This window comes from Pteronotus mesoamericanus, unplaced genomic scaffold (genome assembly GCF_021234165.1).
Source record: "Pteronotus mesoamericanus isolate MK-2021 breed Mesoamerican mustached bat unplaced genomic scaffold, CSHL_Meso_final contig_228, whole genome shotgun sequence".
Taxonomy (NCBI): Eukaryota; Metazoa; Chordata; class Mammalia; order Chiroptera; family Mormoopidae; genus Pteronotus; species Pteronotus mesoamericanus.
The window spans coordinates 1,939,961-1,958,590 of NW_026555095.1; the positions used below are offsets into that span (position 1 = coordinate 1,939,961).

An 18,630-nucleotide genomic window follows, 5' to 3' on the forward strand; every position below is an offset into this window, starting at 1 on the left:
TGGACTAAGTTGGTGTGGGGGGATATTACTGGAGAGAAGGGAGGTATGGGGCAGAGGGAGGAAAAGGAAGAAAATTTAGGACAACTATAATAACATGGTTAATAAAATATACTTTATAAAAAAGAATGAGATTAAAAGTGACTGAGCTGTTTCCTGAAGGGCCTTTGAGTCTGAACGGTGAATGGCTTTGGCCTCGTTTTTCATGCTTATTTTTTTCCTCCTTATTTTCTCCTCCCTTTCTCCTCTTCCTGCTTACCTACTTTGTCAGTAGAGTGCAGTTATGGGTCACAAGAAGAAAAAGGAGCTGATGCCGTGGTTCTGTATTGTAATAGAGATTTTGATGATGAGATCTTTATTTTTTAATTTTATTTTTAAATCATGTTTATTCTAGTAGTTGTCTCAATTTTTCCCCCTTTCCCCTCCTCCACCAGTCCCACCCTGGCTTTATCTCCCACAGTCAATTCCCACTCTGTTGTCCATGTCCATGTGTCATTCATACATGTTCTTTATTTAGTCCCTTCTCCTTTCCACCATTGTCTTCCTTCCCCATCCCCTCTGGTCACTTTCAGTCTGTTCCATGTTTCCTTACCTGTGGTTTATTTCAAACATTATTTTTGTTGAATAGATTCCATTTACAGGTGAAAACATATGGTACTTGTCTTTCACTGACTGACTTATTTCACTTAGCATAATATTCTCTGATTCTAACTATGATGTTGTCAAAGATTGGAGCTTCTTCTTTCTTCCTTTTTTTTAAAAATGCAGATTGATTTTATTTATTTATTTTTTAAATGCTAAGATCCATTATAAAATATTAAAAAATTTAAATCCATTATAAAGTCTCTGCAATTGAAACATGACAGCAGCACAGAAATAATCAAATAGATCAATGAAATAAAATGAGCATTCTAGAAAAAAATGTATATATCTGTCTAACAATATATTATTAAATTGATATTTCTAGTCAATGGGGAAAATAAGGCTTATTCAACAAATAAGGTGCATGGACCACTATTACTTGATATAAAACAAATATAGAGCCCTGTTTCGCACATTATACAAAAAATATTCAGGTGAGTTAAAAATCAATATGCAAAATCTAAGGAGCTTTTGGAGAAAATACAAAATAATATTTTTCTTACCCTGAAGTAACATATTCAAACCCAGAAGCTATAAAGTAAAATATTGACAATATGATTTTATCACACATTTAAGACTATATAGTAATATACATATAAATAAAGTTAAAGGACAAGTAATAGAATAGGAAAGTATTTGCAACACATCTATAAAAGGATTAAATTTTTTTTGTTTGTTTGTTTTTAGGGCAACAATTCTACAAACATTTAATCAAAAAATGGATAAAGAATACCAAAAAGTCATTTAAAGCTTTTTAAAAATAATAGAAATAGGCAAGAAATGTACAGAAACAGGTTTACTTTCAACAAATAATAAAGGAACAATTAAAATAACACATCATTGTCACAATCAGATTAATATGTATTAAAAATATTGATAATGTCAAGTATTGGTGACTGAAAGGAACTGGGTATTCATAGATTCTTTTTCTTCATCTTCTTAAAGCAGTTCCTTTAGGATATTTTGTAATGCTGGCTGTTCACCTTCCTTTGTCTGGGAAACTCCTTATTTTACCTCCCATTTTAATTGAGAGCCTTGCTGGATAGAGCAGTCTTGGTTGCAGGCCTTCACTTTTCATGACTTGGAATATTTCTTGCCATTCTCTTCTGGATTGGAGAGTTTCTGTTGAGAAGTCAGCTGCTAGCCGTACCAGGATTCCTTTATATGTTACTACCTGTTTCTCCCTTGCTTCCTTTAGGACTCTGTTTGTCTTTGATATTTGCCATTTTAATTGTGATGTGTCTTGGAGTGGGCCTCATTGGATTCCCCTTGAATGGGACCCTCCGTGCTTCCTGGACTTGTGTGACTTTTTCTCTCTTCTGATTTGGGAAATTTTCCATCATTACTTTTTCAAACAGGTTCTCTATCCCTTGCTCTTCTTCTCCTTTTGGTATCTCTATTATACAGATATTATTATGTTTCAGGTTGTCCTGGATTTCCCTCAACACTTCTTCATTCTTTTTGAGTCTTTTTTCATCTTCTTGCTCTTTCTGGGAGCTTTTTTCTACCTTATCTTCCAGCTTTCTGATGTGATCCACTGTTTCATCTAGCCTGCTTTTGATTCCTTCTACTGTGTTCTTCAATTCAGAAATTGTATTCTTCATTTCCTCTTGCATCTTATTGATAGTTTCTGTGTCATGCTGATATAGTTTGCAGTAAGTTCCTCGTAGTTTTTCTGTAGTTTTTGGTAATTCTCTCTGAGCTCACTGAGCACATTGAGCTTCCTTAGAACCATTGCTTTGAACTCAGTATCTGATAGTTTACTTGCCTCTTTTTCATTTAGTTCTCTTTCTGGGGATTCCTCTTTTCCCTTTGACTATGGGGGTGTTTCTTTGTCTTCTCATTTTTTGTGAGGCTCTTCTCTTTTGCTTCTGCTTCTTAAATTGATCTGTCTCGATTTCCTGACTTTGTGGTGTGAACTTCCATGGTAGGAGACTGCTGTTTTTTTTTCTTTCTGGATCTGCCTCTGATGATGTCAGATGTTGACCCTGTCTGACATTAGGCAGTCTGTTCGAGATTTCCAGGAATATATTGTGTGTCACTGTCTCCTTCAGCTGTTAATCTAGTCACTCTGCACTCAGCAGGCCGGCTTAGAGACACCACAGGGCAGGGCTGAGGCCCTCCTGGGGGCGGAGTTATTGAGTCTTCTCAAGCTGTGGCCGCTCAGGGGACCAGTCTGGCTGAGCAAGATGGCTGCTGCTATATGAGGGATGAGTCAGCACCAGGATCCCGCCAGCTACTCTCCCAGGTCTCTCCCCAAAACCTCCTTTCCAGCCTCTCCTTGGGTGCCTCTAGTCCACTGCCCCCGCCTTTGCCGAAACCCAGGGTAAGTGGCTGCAAATAGAACTTTATGCGTTGGCCCTTTAAACTACTCTTTCCATCTCCAGCTTCCTGTTTCTGGCAGAGAGCAACCCTGCCACTTTTCACAGCTGGCTGTTATTTGTGTATTTTGGGGGCTCTGGTGCTGCAGGCTGGAGATCCCCGCTTACAGTTTAAACCCCACCCTTCTCAGTGGGATCCAATTCGCCATTTCAATATCCATCTGGTGCTGCCACCCGTGGGCTCCCTGCTTGCCTTCTCAAGTCACGACTACACTCCTTACTAGTTAGGTTGCGCTAAACCTGATTCTTCTGTCTCCGAGGTTATAAAGCTCCTCTCTTGCTATTGTTTGGATGTTTGTTTCAGGTGATTCCTCCCCAATTTAGTTTTAATTCCAGGTTGGTCCTGGGAGGAGGTCAGTGTGACTTCTACTCACTCCTCCACCATCTTGATTCTCGAGAAGATCTTTATACAGCAACAAAAATCAAAACATTTTAAATTCCATATATGTCATAAGTAATTGTACATAGGACCTCGCTTAGCTATATATTGCATGCAGGTACACAAAGAGACAACAGATTCTGTACCAAATACAATATCTGGAGAACAGACATACAGTTAGAAATATATGAAGGCATTCCAAAAAAAGACATGGATCAAAGAAGACAACTTCTTGAACATAAAACACAGGAGAGGAAAAAAAAGAAGCAACAAGATGATTCTGATTAATATGATGACTCTGCAGCTTCAAATTCATTTTAGCCACAGCCTGTTCCACCCCAACAAGGTTATATCCCCCCAGTTGCACAGCCAGGACTACCACTGTTTGAGGAGCACCAGGAATGCCTCCAGGCATACCTCCATTAATGCCAGGTATCCCTCATCTGATGCCAGGATTGCCACATGTTATGCCAGACATGCCACCAAGAATGATGTTAATGGATAGAATTATGCCACCTGGACCAAGAATACTACCTCTGATGCCTGATATGCCACGAGATATTCCCTCTCCTGTTCCACATTTTTTAATTCCTCAATGACTCAAGAACAGATTGTTTCGGCACCAGGTATTCTTAATAGACCCCATGCACCAAGAGCAGCAGTTCTTGCTCCATAGCCTCCAATTACTAAGCCTCTTTTCTCCCATGCTGGACAGGCACAGGCAGGTGTTCAAGGACCTGTTGGTACAGATTTCAAGCCCTTAAATAGTACTCCTGGCACAACTAAAGAACCCCCAAAGCCTACATTTCCTGCTTCAACCACAGGTACAACAAGTATCACTGCAGCTAAACCCGCAGCTTTAATAACAAGTAAGCCCACTACTCTTACAACAACCAGTGCAACCAGTAAGTTGATCCATCCAGATGAAGATATAACACTGGAAGAAAGAAGGACACCATTTTCTAAATATCACTGTAATCTATCTTATCCAGGGGAGGCTCCATTGGTAAGCTGGACCAATTGAAGGTATGATACCACTTGATGGTCAGTATGGTGGTCATCATCAAGGCACACTAGGTTACCTTCCTGGTTCTATGCCACCATATGGGCAGGGACCACCAGTAATGCCGTCTTACCAAGGGGGGCCTCCTTGATGGGAACAAGACCTCCTGAAATGTCTCAAAGCGGCCATTACTAATCTCACTTCATCCAACCTCTTAGATCTAGAGATTAAACCTTTTCTCAACTTGTGCCAATTATATAGCCAAGCTTCTATCAATAAGCCTTTGTTGTGACTTTAACAAACATTAGCTTCCCACATACTAGGAACTATTGGACATTTACTTCACATGGGAAAAATTATGCGGAATAATAAAACAGAAACTTTTCCTGGAGTTATTTATATTGTATGGCTTCTTTTTCATGTTTTATCTAGGTATTTAGAAGAGGAGTAAAGGATATTTGGTTTGTTAAATTGCAAAGGTGCTAGAATTACATGAACATACCACCTTAATAAAGGCAAGTTTTGTAAGCTTACATTTCTATTTGTAAAGCTGTACCTTCTCAGTATTTCAGATGCTGTTGGATTTCCTGTCCCCAACCCAGCTTGGTGAGGGCTGTAACTATTTCCAAGTACCTGTACATTGGAAATCTAAATTTGTAACAATATTTAATATGTTTAGAGCTCCTCATGTTGCAGGGTTTATGAAATCTGGTCCACCAAGTTCATGTGACTTTTCTGTACTATTAAACATTATTGTAATACAACAAGAGAAAAAAAACTGATTGATAAATAAGTTGGGTAAATAAAGACTAGTGCATATAGTTGAAGTCCCTGAAAAATAATAAGAAATAGCAATGGAATAGAATTATTTTTTAAGTTATTTTCTACAAAAATTTCTAGAGATCAAAGACCTGAATTTACTTATTAGAATTGTCCACTATTTCTGGAAGAACTTTACCAGAAAATGACAGAACACAGCCTAATACAATTCTTGGCTCTGAACCTCACAAGTGCTTCTCAGTTTTCTTCTCCCCCCTTAGGTGGGACAGGTTGGCTAGAGTGGGTTGCAGTTGGCATTTCCCTTCCCCAGTCTCTGATAATACCCCAGCATCTCAACTAGTTTCTCCTGAGGACAGACCTTATTAACAAGAGAACAATGCTCTGAAGTATTTCAAAATTATTCCTTTTTCCTTCACCCTGTCAGAAGCAAGAAAGGATTTTTCTCTGATATTTGATGTGGGAACTGGTTGAGTTCTTTGATGTAAAATTTACAAAACTGTGGGGAACCTCACAACTGGGTCCCTTGGTGTTTTAACTCAGAGTTGTCTGCATGGAGCCTCCAGCAATTTGTCAATTACAGTTATGGTTTTCCTAACCCAGCACTGGTTCCTGTGGTGGTTTTACCTGGTGAGCCTCAGCTCCGGTAAGCCAAGCCTCCCTTGATTCATCTATCTGTCTCTCCAGTCATGGGGACAGCAGTTGGATCTGTGCCCCCCTCTCTCTTAAGGATCCAAGAAAAGTTGTTGATGTTTCATTCTATTCAGGTTATTTGTTTTGAGGACGAAGCGGCAGCTTCCAACCTTCTTACATGTGGAACTGGAAACCTGAAGTCTTAATATGCTTCTTTTTAGCTAATATTTGGTTAATCTACTTTTACCCAGAGGCAAAGCTTTATTAAGAGGAACAGAGTGCTCTGTCATATTTCAAATGGGTCTTTTTCCTCCTCTCCCTGTTGGAAGCAGGAGGATTTTTCTCTGGTATTTAGTACTGTAGAAATTTGGTCAAGCTTCTAGAGTTGAAGCTCACAATATTGTAGGAGCCATCCTGTAGCTGGGTCTCCTGATGTGTTTAACTCTCAGAGTTGTCCACACGGAGCCTCCAGTGGTTTGTCAGTTACAGCTCAGGGGTTCCTACCCAGCCCTGGTTCCAGAAGCAGTCTCTTCCTGTAGGTCTTGGCTCTGGTAGTGCGGTGAACTGCACCTCTCTGTTTTGCCTGTCTGTCCAGACTTGGAATCATGTTTTCACCTGTCTTCACCTCTCTTATGGTCCAAAAAGAATTGTTGATTTACAGCCTCTTCAGCTTTTTATTTGTTAAGACAATTGTGACTTTAAACTCCTTTCATGCAGAACTGGAAACAGAAGTCCCTACCGCTGAGGTTTTATTGTGCATTTTACTGATGATCAATATTTTCAACACTTTCATGGACTTACTTGCCATTCACATTGTTCTATTTTGAAATGTCTGTTCAACTATTTTGCCAGATTTTATTGCACTGTGTGTATTTTTACTGTGTGTAATTCCATGAACTTACATTGTAAATTTAAGTCAGCCAGAAATTTCCCTAAGAAGGTGCAATTAAGTAAAATAATCCTGTTGCACACAGAGAAGAAATAGACTAATTTCAGAGGAGAATAATGAAAGTTATACAAAAATATTGCCCCCAAAAAACAGCACCAAACCAAAGGGGCATTATATAAAATTATTAACATCTAGATAATCCTAATTCTTACCTAAATTGTTCCAGAGCTTCAAATGTGAAGGAAAACTTCCAAGTTACTTCTTATGAGACAAATATAGCATTAATTGATTAATCTAATGATAGTAGAGCAGCAAACAAAATAAGAACAAAATATCACTTTTGAATGATGATGTAAATATCCTAAATAAAATATTAGCAAATGGAATTGAACAGTTTCATTAAAAAAAATTATATATCATGACCAAGTAATGTTTATTCTTGAAAGGTAAGAATGGCTCAATATTTGGAACTCCATTAACACATCTCTTCATATTATTGAAAATAATTTATTCATATTAATTACTGGAAAGAAAATTGTAGTTACTCAAAAGGCCTCTGACACATTGATACCCATTCCTTCTGATAACATTTAATATAATGAGAATGTTCATGCCCACAAACATACACACAAGATAGAAGCATTCATACTAAGATCAAGAATAAGGCAAAGATCCTACTTCCCCACTACTATTTAACATTATATGGGAATATTGACCAACTTGTAAAAGAAGAAGCAAAACTATATCTATTTGTAAATGATAGAATAGTGCTTCCTGAAAATGCAATAGAATAAACTATAAAATAAATTTATATTAAAAATTCTCTAACTAATAGGATATGAAAAAGTAGCACAGGTAAATAAACAGCTTTTGACTATACAAACAATAACCTGTAAAAAAGATAGGAAAAAAGTCCCATTTAAATAGCAATTAAGTACATAAAATGCTTAGGGAAAAATGTTGCAGGGGGCAACGCGTTGCAGGGAATGTGGGGTGCAGGTGCTCCTGGATCTGAGGGTAACTGTCCGGAGCCGGCTGAGAAGGGAGCGGGACTCTAAATCTCACAGAGCTCGTCCTGGGATTGTCATGGATGGGGGAATAAACACGAGTTCTCTCAAACACTTCTGTGTTTACCAGGAGAGGGAACCTGGCTCTTCCCTCTAAGGGAAAGAAGGCCCTGAACCTCTGTGTCCAAAGGCTTTTATTGAGAACCATATGCACAGGGTATGGTTGCAAAGCTCATCAATCAATGTCAAAAGGCTATGTTTACAGAAAACAGACAGAGACAATTGAAGGATCACAAGAGATCTACCTCAGGTCAGGGTCTGTGAATAATGTAAATCTCCTGCCCAGTAGGAGCTGGTTATCATCGCTTTTTGAGGGAAGAAAAAAACATGCTTAGAGGAACTTACTTCTAGGTCTGATTGTTCCAGGGAACTGCCCGATCCAGTTTAGGGCTTACCTGTCTTTAGTATTGTTTCAAGCCTGAGCCAGGTGGGCAAGGTAGAGCCACCAAGAAATAAGGAGACTTCTTTCAGATAGAATGAGGACTCCAGCAATGTCCAAGCTGAGTCGAGGGGTGCAGACCTTTTTGCCCTTTCTCCATGTCCCCCGAATCCTTGTCTGCTGCCCAAACAGGCCGATGTCTGTTTTAGGTCATCTCTCCTTGTGAGAAAACTAACCTGTCATCAACAACCAACCATCACAGGGCCAAGCAGGTTGATGTGAAGGAGGCAGGGGCTCCACCCCTGCCAAAGGAACAGGTTTTGTCTCCTCAGTGGCCTGTTTTCCCAAGGCCTCCTAGATTATTTCCAACTTGGGGCCCTCTCACCTGTCAGTGAGGCTACAGTTCCTGCAACCAGGCAGGGCATTTCCCAACAGAAAAATACTCATGATAGACAAAAACAAAAACAAACAAACAAACAAAAATTAGATTGGAACAAAAAGTAAAAGCATTTCTTGTTTTTTTGATTCAGTACCAATACCAGGTCAATTTTCTTAAAGTGAATATATCTACCTAATGAAATTTTAATAAAATATTTCATAGCTATACAAGTTGAAATGGAAGAATTCATGTGGGGGTTGGGGAGTCGTGCATACTATCAGATACTAAAACATACTGCAAATGGCAGAGTAATGGACAGAAAGAGCAGCAGAACAGAACAAAAAGTTTAGAGAAAAATAAACAACTACATATAGAAATTTATTAATCACTGTAAAAAATAAAAGCTTCTTAAGAAATGTGATAGGCCAACTGCATAACCATTTGGGAAAAATAACATCAAATTTATATTTTACAAATTACACAAAAATCAACACCAAAAGAATCAGAAGTTTAAATATAAAAAATATGAAACCATACACAGAGTAGAAAAAACATGGATGAATCCCCCTATTATCTAAATGTAGCTAAAGGCTTTCTACTTGAGTCTCAAAATCCTGATTCAATAAAAAAGAAGACGTAAATTCAATGACATTAAAAAAAAACCTTCGTAGAATAAAACAAAAAGTTAAAGTATAAATTATAAATTGGAAGGAAAGATTTTTGTAACATTTATCATATGTCCTAACTTCTGAAAAATATAAAAAATTGGAAGTAATAACAAAGCCCCCCCAAAAAGAAAAAAAAAGATAAAAGAGCCAGAAGCATAAGATATGAGAATATAGTCTTCTGAATTAAAGGTTCATTTCTTACCCATTAGATTGACAAACATTTACCAGTTTGATAATGCATTTTGTTGTTGCTCAAGCTATGGTACTCTTCTTTAGGTACTCTTCTTTATTGATACTTGAAATATAAAATGGTACAACCCCATATGAATAAAAATTTAGCAATATATAACAAAACCAAGCACTCTTTGACCCAGAAATCTTAATTGTAGAAATTTACTCTAAAGATACTCCTTAAGTAACATACTCATACAAAATGCATAATTTATTTTAACATTATTACTACAAATTATTGGGAAGCTAACTATATGCTCAATCATTTGTGAATAGACTAATCAATGAAAATATACCCACAGAATGAAATAATTTCAATTATAAAAAGATTTTTAAAAACTTTATGAAGTGATATGGTATATATTTTGTCTAAGAAAGAAGGCAAAATAAAAATGCTTGTGTATGTTTGTGTTAATGAAGATGTGTGTATCTGTTTATTTTTGTAAAAGAAACACAGGAAAGATAAACCAGAGATGATAAAATTTGTTATCTTCAGAAGACATGAGAAAACAGGTTAATAAAGACAAGAAAGGAGATTTTAAGTATTTTTATATAGATATGACTTTTGAACCATAGTACTATTATTTTTATATTCAAGAAATACTAATTAAAGAAAATATAGAAAAAAGTTCTAAAATGAAGTACAAATAAAAGGAAACCCCTAAATGCATATCAAGTAGATCATATGAACACAGAGATGAAAAGAATTAATTAACCTAAGTAACTTTTATAAAATACCCAGACTAAATTTCCAGTGGGATATACTCTAAAGGCAGAAGGAAACCTTGATCTTTAATTAATAGGTGTGTTGGTAGTTAGTGGTATGACTGTAAAAAATCTGAACCTTTCTTGTATGTTGTATGATTGGACAAATAAATACATTTAGATTTATATTGATGCTTCCAACTGAGGAAGACAGGAGTTAAAAATATGGAATGGGAGGAGAGAAAGACTGCTATAGTGTTGGATCAAAGTAAAGTAATGGTTTTTAAAATATATATTTCCTATCTCTGTTTAGTGATAAAGCTGGCAGCAGTGGCATATAGGCAGCAATGAGTATACTTAGCACCTACATCTTGACTTTTAAGTAAAATCCTTAGATAATGGCTGGCTCTGATAGGGAAAACAAGGACCTGGGCATTCTATTATGTTAGAGAGTGAAAAATTCTCAACAATTGACAAGGGTCTATTGAGAGAACAGAAATTGTATTTATTTGCAAAGGCTTCCATTGGTCATATTTGGGATTATTTGAGCCTCAGAAAGAAATCATTATGAAAGTGGTTTATAACACATTGGATAAGAAGTGAATCTATGAACCATTATAATACTAATTTATGAAGGAAGAGAAAGGAAGGCAGTGAAGAGAGATGTCTTTTTCACAGAAAAATTCCAACTAATAAATGTAGAAGAAATAATAAAACTGTAAGATTATCAGTTTGCACCCTACACTTGAGGCATTAATTCTGGCATGAATCTCCAACATATGCTAAAACCATTGGGTTAAAATTTGTTGTGGAACAGGATTATCAATGGCTTCAACATAGGGACTCACAGATTAGTTACTCATTATAAAGGGGGAAAGACAATCCTCTGTCAGATAAATTGGGTGAATTTTACTTTTACCAAATGATCAAATTTAATATCATCAGTAGAAAGACAAACTAAAATCATCCATCTCCTGATATGATTCACTGACACTGATACAAAACAATCTATGCTATAGTCCTATTAAAAATATTTAATCTGAATGTAATCAAGAGGAAACAATCAAATCCAAATGAAATAATTCTGCAAAGAGCTTGCCTTCTTCAAAAATATTAATGTCATGAAAGGAAAAAAAATGAACTATTATTATTACAGGAGACTAGACAGTGATAGCAATTAAATTGAGTCCTGGAGAGGGGGGGAAATTACTATTTCTTTTATTGGGACTATAAGAAAAATTAGCAAGTGGACAATATATGATAATAGCAAGTCAATATTGTTACTTTAATGTGGATATTTTATTATGATTACAATATATAAGAGAACATCCTGAGTCTTAGAAACTAACTTTTTAATTATTTAAAGGTAGTTTAATGTTAAAAATTGGTGAATGTAAATGAAGAATACTCATATAAGGGTGTTTGTTCTTCCCTTTTAGCAACTATTCTAAAATAAAAAGTTGGAGGAAAAGAACACAATGAAGGACAAATTCCTACACTGAACATTTTTGATGGTTTAGAGATCAGGTAAATATTAATGTCTTTGAAATTTAGAAATGCGAATTATTATTTTATAGCACATTGGTCTCTCAATATTACCAAAAATTAGGATAAAGATAAAAACCAGATATGATGTAAATAATTCTAAGCAGTGCTGGTGCTTGGCACTAACATTCTCTAAGCTGCAAACCTCACATTCAGAATATAATTTTGAAGTTAACCTTCCTTATTTCCAGCAGTGAACCCTTTTCCTTAGAGAAGATGGAACCAGTAGGTCAAAAAACAAATGATTGAGTGTGGGAGGTGGGGGTGGGTGGGGCAGGGGAAAGTGGTGGTGGGAAAATGGAGGCAAATGTATTTGAACAATAAAAAACATTTTTTAAAAAGAACCAAATGAAGGATTGAATGTGCACTGTGGTGGACTTGGTGGGCGAAATGAAGTGTTATAAATATTCTCCCCTCTTTTGTGTTTGAGTCCTTTTTCCTGACACTGGATGAGTAAGATAAAAAAGTCTTTCAGGGAATCCCTCAGTCCTGGAGGGTTCATTAAAACAGAAACTTTAAGCCTAGACCTTACAGAAAAGTGGTAAAGGAGAGTATGGAAGACAGGTATTGTAGGTCGGGCCAAGCAATGTACTATTAGTGTTGCCCGAGTGACAGTTCTGCCTTGTGAGATACAAGGGGACATCCAGTGCTGGTGCTGCCTTTTTATTTTCCTTGACTGGATATGATATGATGGTAAGAGGCTCCACAACCCTCTTACAGCTATGATGAGAAAGGCTAAAGGAAGTCGTCCCTGATGGCAAAGTTGCTAAATCAGTCCTTCAGTCAACTAGTTTTGGTCTTCTTGTTTAATAAAAACAAACTTATGTGCTTAAGCCAATATGTATATATGGTTTAGAATATAGCCCATCTCATGTAGGTACGACTGGATATTTGTGGCAAAAATCTAAAGTACAATAAGAAGAATTTAATTTAATTCAGCTTGAGCATCCCTGTGTCACTCCCCTCAGGAAATTGTGTGACCAAATATATTACACTGCCAGCAGAGATAAATCACATTGTTAACAGGTAAAATAAAAATTTCCCACAGTAGAATTAATTGAGTTACATCAGGTAAAAGGAAGAAAGACCCTCAGGAGAGAAAAAGGAGATGCTGTAGTGTGGAATTTAACGGGGACCAAAATTTCTCATATCAGTCACCTGGAATCATTAAAGACCAGGACGTGTGGAGTGAGGCAGGTTGATGGTGAGGAAGCAGCCTAGTAAGGTGGAAGAGAGGACACATAGCATAGTCAGGTGTTCAGAAAGGGAGCTATCAAGTAATTATCCCAAAATTATGCTGTTTTTAGTTGAGAATTCAAAGGAAGTGGGCTTTCTTCAGACTAGTTAATAAAATATTTAAAAGTTATTATATGATAGCTTGAAAAAAATAATAAGTCCTGATGAGGACCGTTGATCTTGAGACCTAGCCAATATTAAAGCTTTTGCCAAAGCAGCCCTGACATTTGGCTTCATCACAAAGGCAATCCTGTAGATGAGGAAGCATCTGCTCTCCTACTTACTGCTTATGTTAAAATGAAAGCTCTTCAATAAAATATTTATAAGTACCACTTCCACTGGTGGCTGGATGGAAATAAAATGGCGATAAACCGAATTTCTAATAAATATATGAATAGCCACTCAGCTGACCACTCTTTGACATGAACATCATTCATAATTCTTGATTCTTTTTCTGTGTGTGTTCTTTTGCCAGAAAATTAAAATAAAAATATTCTAAGTCTCTTAGGTGTCTAAAATAAAAGAGTTCTGTTAGTATAGATAACCAGCAATTGGTGTATTGTTCCTCTCTAAAAATTAGATTGTTCATGCAAGCATTACTTAGGTAATACATTAAACATGCCTTTTGTGCTAGATATAGATAGGATCTGCAGATAGACAAACAAACTTGACCCTCCTACAGCTTACTTGTAGCTGACGAAAAGGAGTAAAAAGGGATTTAAAAAAGAAAAGTAAAAGATACTTATTCCTTTGAAATTTGCATAAAGTCAGGTTATGCCTTGACTTGCATCCTGCCTTAAAGCTAGTCTCAGCAGAGACTCACTTTTTAAAAAAGTAATTAAAAACAATTTGACCACTTAATATAGTCTCAAAAGTGTTAATAGAAAGCTTAATTCTAGCATATCACAAAAATTTTTTAAATTTTACCTGTTTTTGATCTCTTTGTCAAAGCTGTGCATGACTTGAGGTGGCACAGGGCTCTGGATCAGAGGGTCCCTGTTTGGGAGCCAGCTGAGGAGGGAGTGTGGGACTCTGATCCTGCAGAGCCCATCCCAGGGTCATCACAGATTGGGGGAAATAAAATGAATCATCCCAGACACTTCTCTGTCTGCCAGGAGAGGAGGTGGCTCTTCTCTCTAGTGGAGAAGGCCCCTAGCCCTTCTCTTGAAGTGGCTTTTATTGAGAACAATGTGTGCAGGAGTATATAACAAAGCTCATCAATCAATGTCAAAAGGCTATGTTTACAGAAAACAAATAGAGATCATAGATAACAACTGGAGGAACACAAGAGATCTGCCTCAGATCAGGGTCTGTGAATAATGTAAATCTCCTTCCCAGTATGAGCCGGTTGTCATAGCTTTTGAGGGAAGAACAAAGCATGCTCCAAGAAACTTACTTCTAGGCCTGATTTCCCCCTGGGCACTGCCTAATCCAGTTTAGGGCTGTACCTGCCTTTAGTATTGTTTTAAGCCTGAGCCAAGTGGACGGGGCACAGCCACCAAGAGATAAGGAGACTTCTTTCAGATAGAATGAGGACTCCAGCCATATCAAAGCCAAGGGTTGAGGGTTTTTGCCCTCTCCCTATGTCCCCAAAATTCCCTGATGCACATGCGGGTGTGCCTCTCTTAGGTTGCCCCTTCCATCAAGGGGTCTTACCTGTCATTGACTAACCAACCGTCCTCTGGCACCCAAGCAGAGGAATAGGTTTTGTCTCCTCAGTGGCCTGTTTTCCCAAGGCCTCCTTGATTAGCTCCAGCCTTGGGGCCTTCTCGCCTGTTGGAGGGGCTGCAGTCCCTGAAATCAGATGGGATGTTTCCCAACAGAGTATTTCCTTTTATTTTGTAAACTCTTAAAAAACAAGTCCTCCCTTCGCCCTATATGTATAGGTTCAGAATGCTTTATCTTCCCTCACTGCCTCAGTTTGCGATGGGGTGGATCATCTTAGCCACCCAGGCTTCCCTGTTTATTGAGTGGTCGATCAAAAGGTGAGGTTTTTTGCATATATTTGTCAGCATTTTACAGGCCTCTATAAAAAGGAGTGATACACACCCACACACCCATATACATATATATATATACACACACTATACACACACACACACACACACACACACACACACACGAACCTATCTCTATCAAGCTATTGCTTTAATTTTTCCTCTTGCTTGAGTGGGATTCATCTAAGATAACCTCAGAAACCTTTCCAAATTCAGCTTTGTACTACCCACTCAATTTCTATCCAGAAATTCTAAGAACTTAGAGAATTTGAATATCATATGAGAGAAGGTCCAGTTATGACAGGTTGGCTTGCTCTTACTTTGAGCATGGCCAGAGAAAACAAAACAAACAAACAAACAAACAAAGTACTAGAATCTGACAACAAAAGTTCAGTTAAGAGAACTTTGAGTCTTGATTACAAACTCTCTCAAAAATTTCACAAAGGACATTCCAATTACAATGGTTCCTAAACTTCTAAGAAGCCTCCCTTCTAATCACATGCTATTTATTTAACATGTCTGACAACTGTCTACTTCCCATTGCTTCCAAATGCCATCTCATCGCTCAACTCCGTAAATCCCTTCATCTACCTGTCTTCCATAAACTCCTTCAGTCCCTCTTCATCCTCCAGCTCTATTAGACATTTTGTTAATATGTTTCCCCACTTTACTTATTACTTGTATTCTTCCCAATAAAAGAGGGCATGAGGTGGCATAATGAGGACCCTCAGAGGTGGGTAGATAGCTAACACTTAAAACTTACTAGCCTATTTTTTATCCCTGTCACAGCTGAGAAAATCATGGTAAAGAAGAAGGAAGGAGAAATAATATTTCTGAGTATCTATTGTTTTTATGAACCATATTAGATGATTTTTATAAATTATAGCACTTAGTGGAAGTTGGGCCTTTAGAAATGTTAAATGCAGTGACCTCCAAAAATTATAGGCCATAATTTCAAGGGACCTATGGATTTATTCTGAATCCTCTTCTCAATGTTTGTACCAAGCAGGAAATGAAGGAATCACTCCCATAAAGAAAAGATCTCCACCTTTTATTTTTATTTTTATCAATACACACTTGGGGGGAGAATGGTGATGGAAGGAGACTTGATTTGGGGTAGAGGAACACACAATACAATGTACAGATCATGTATCATAGAATCGTACTCCTGAAACTTATATAATTTTATTAACCAATGTCATTCCAATTAATTCAATTTAAAAAAAGACACATTTGATGGACAATTCCATGACCTTTTTGGGGGTATGCTTTGGTAAAGATAGGCAGAGTAGGGAATAAGATTCTATTTTTAGTGTCCTTCCATTACCCCAACCACTTTTTAAAAAAAAGATTTTATTTATTTATTTATTTACTTATTTATGTATTTATTTATTGAGGGGGAAGGGAGGGAGAAAAAGATGGAGAGAAACATCGATGTGTGGTTGCCTCCTGTACAACCCCCCACCGGGGACCTGGCCTATAACTCAGGCATGCACCATGACCGGGAATTGAACCAGTGACCCTCCAGCTCACAGGCTGGCACTCCATCCACTGAGCAACACCACCCAGGGCTCAACCACTTTTCTCAGTAAGGTATATAAGGATGTGAAGGAGACACATTTAAAGAAAAGATTCTTAAATATCTTCTTGTGTACATCAAATAAATTAAACATTAACTGTCATGATATTAGCAATACATTTCTTGTATTAAAATTCAAAGCAAATATATTGGTTCAAAGTATGTAAGTGACAAATGATCAATACAAGTATACTTTATCTCACCATTTCACAAATATTTGCTGAGAGTGGATCAACAGAAAAAAAACCTGCTCTTGTGGAAGCAGGAAGTTTTAGGTAGTAAATAAATAAGCAAATATATAACATAAAGTAATAAAAAGTTGGTTTGGGGGAAATAAAGGCAGAGGAAAATGAAGAGTGAGGGTGGGGATTGCTGGAGGAGGTCATAGAGAGAATGTGACAGCTGCTTGACCTGTGAACTGTTCCCTGTCAATTGGAGTTTCTTCACCCCCTCCCTGTCCTTGGAATGTACATTCTGCCACTGTTCCCAAAATGTGAGCTGTTCTCAAGAATTCAGCCTTTAGAGAACAATGTGGTTGAGAACTTCCAGAGTGCACACATGACTAAACTCAGTTTAGGCCTCTATATAAACTGTTAAGATTCTGGCAGCAGGTGCAGAGATCCACTTACTGTCACCCAAGGCAAAGCTGCTATGTAAGTTCTCTTCCTTATTAAACCTGTCACCTAACAATCTGGAGTTTTCTGCCTCTTTCTTCAGTCACTCTTTGATCTTTGTGTACTGGAGCCAGTTTGCAAACCAAATAGGGATGTTGCTATTTTAGAGGGTATTCAAGGACAAACTCTCTGAAAAAGTAATAGTTAAGTATATACTCGGAAGAGTCAAAGGAGTAAGCTATGTGGGAGGAGCATTTAAGAGAGAAGAGCCCTATCAGGAAAGGACCTGAGCAAGCACATACTCAGTGAGACCGGGATGAGTGTGAGCAAATAAGAGGGAAAGAGGGACCGGATAAGGTAAACGGCTTTGATCTTATACTAAAGTGATGGAAAGTCATTACAATGCTTTCAGCAAGGGTGTAACATGATCAGATTAATGTTTTTAAAGGATCGCTTCAGCTGCTCTGCAGAAAATAGCTGTTGGGGGCAATAGTACAGGAGTTCGGGAAGTTATTGCTGTAATCCACAAGGGAGATAGTGCAACTAAGAGGTCTTGGAAATGATACTTTAAAAAGTATATTCTAAGCTACAGCTGTGAAAAATAAGAACACACTGATCTCAGGGAGGGATTTATTAGAGTTTGGAGTAGGGTAGACCATAAACTGGTCCTTGGAGTTTTTGACAATAACTGACAACTGTGGAATGGTCTTAGAGAATGAGGTCAGTGGTATGGACAAAGGTACCTCAATGCAAGTATAAATGATCACATATTTAGGGACATGTGTAACTTTATGGAATAGGCATAAATTCATCATAAGAGGTTAGCGGGGAATTGCAGAGAAGAAGGCTAAGTGGAAGGTAGCCCCACAACACCAATTTTGCATATTTCCAATACTTCCCTCTGGAATCTCTTTATCCTTTTGCCTGTTTTGGACCTGTTCTCTTGCTTGATTGTGGCCTAGTATTTCACACTTGTTTCTTGGTATTTGTACTGTAGCTTCGTAAAAAGTATTAGGGTTCAGCAAACTTATGTTTCCTGTTACAACACAACAGGACAAATTCTCTGAAAGCAGAAAGATACATCAATGGATATGCTGGAAAATTAAGAGATGTAAGTCTTTAGCCATTTGCAAAGAAAAGCCACATGTTCTGTAGGAATTGTTGGCTCAGGTCTCATGTGAGTCTGAGCATTTCAGAAATGTAAGAACTATACAACAGTGTCTTCAAATGTAATTATTGTTATAAATCACATCATTTCATATGCAAGTGGTGTTGATACCTGCATGCCACTGAGATCTTCAGGACCTTACTTAATACTGAACTCTAGTGTCCGATGCACTGGCAACGTGGACTCTGGTCTTAAATCCAGAACATCTTCCTGGGTGATCAAGCACAAACAAAATAACCCGACATTTCTAAGCCTCAATTCCCTCATTTAAAAGCATAATCTGGATCAAATGATTCCAAAAGCGCTTCTCTGCTCTAGCTTCCTGTTTTTCAGTTGAATACAATCTTGAGGTGGGCTTAAA

The 18,630-nt window shown here is 37.5% G+C and overlaps 1 pseudogene; it reads left to right on the top strand.

Moving 5' to 3' along the window:
• The first annotated feature begins 280 nt into the window (after positions 1–280).
• LOC129069633 (BUB3-interacting and GLEBS motif-containing protein ZNF207-like) lies at positions 281–4,597 on the top strand (annotated as a pseudogene).
• The last annotated feature ends 14,033 nt before the right edge of the window (positions 4,598–18,630 follow it).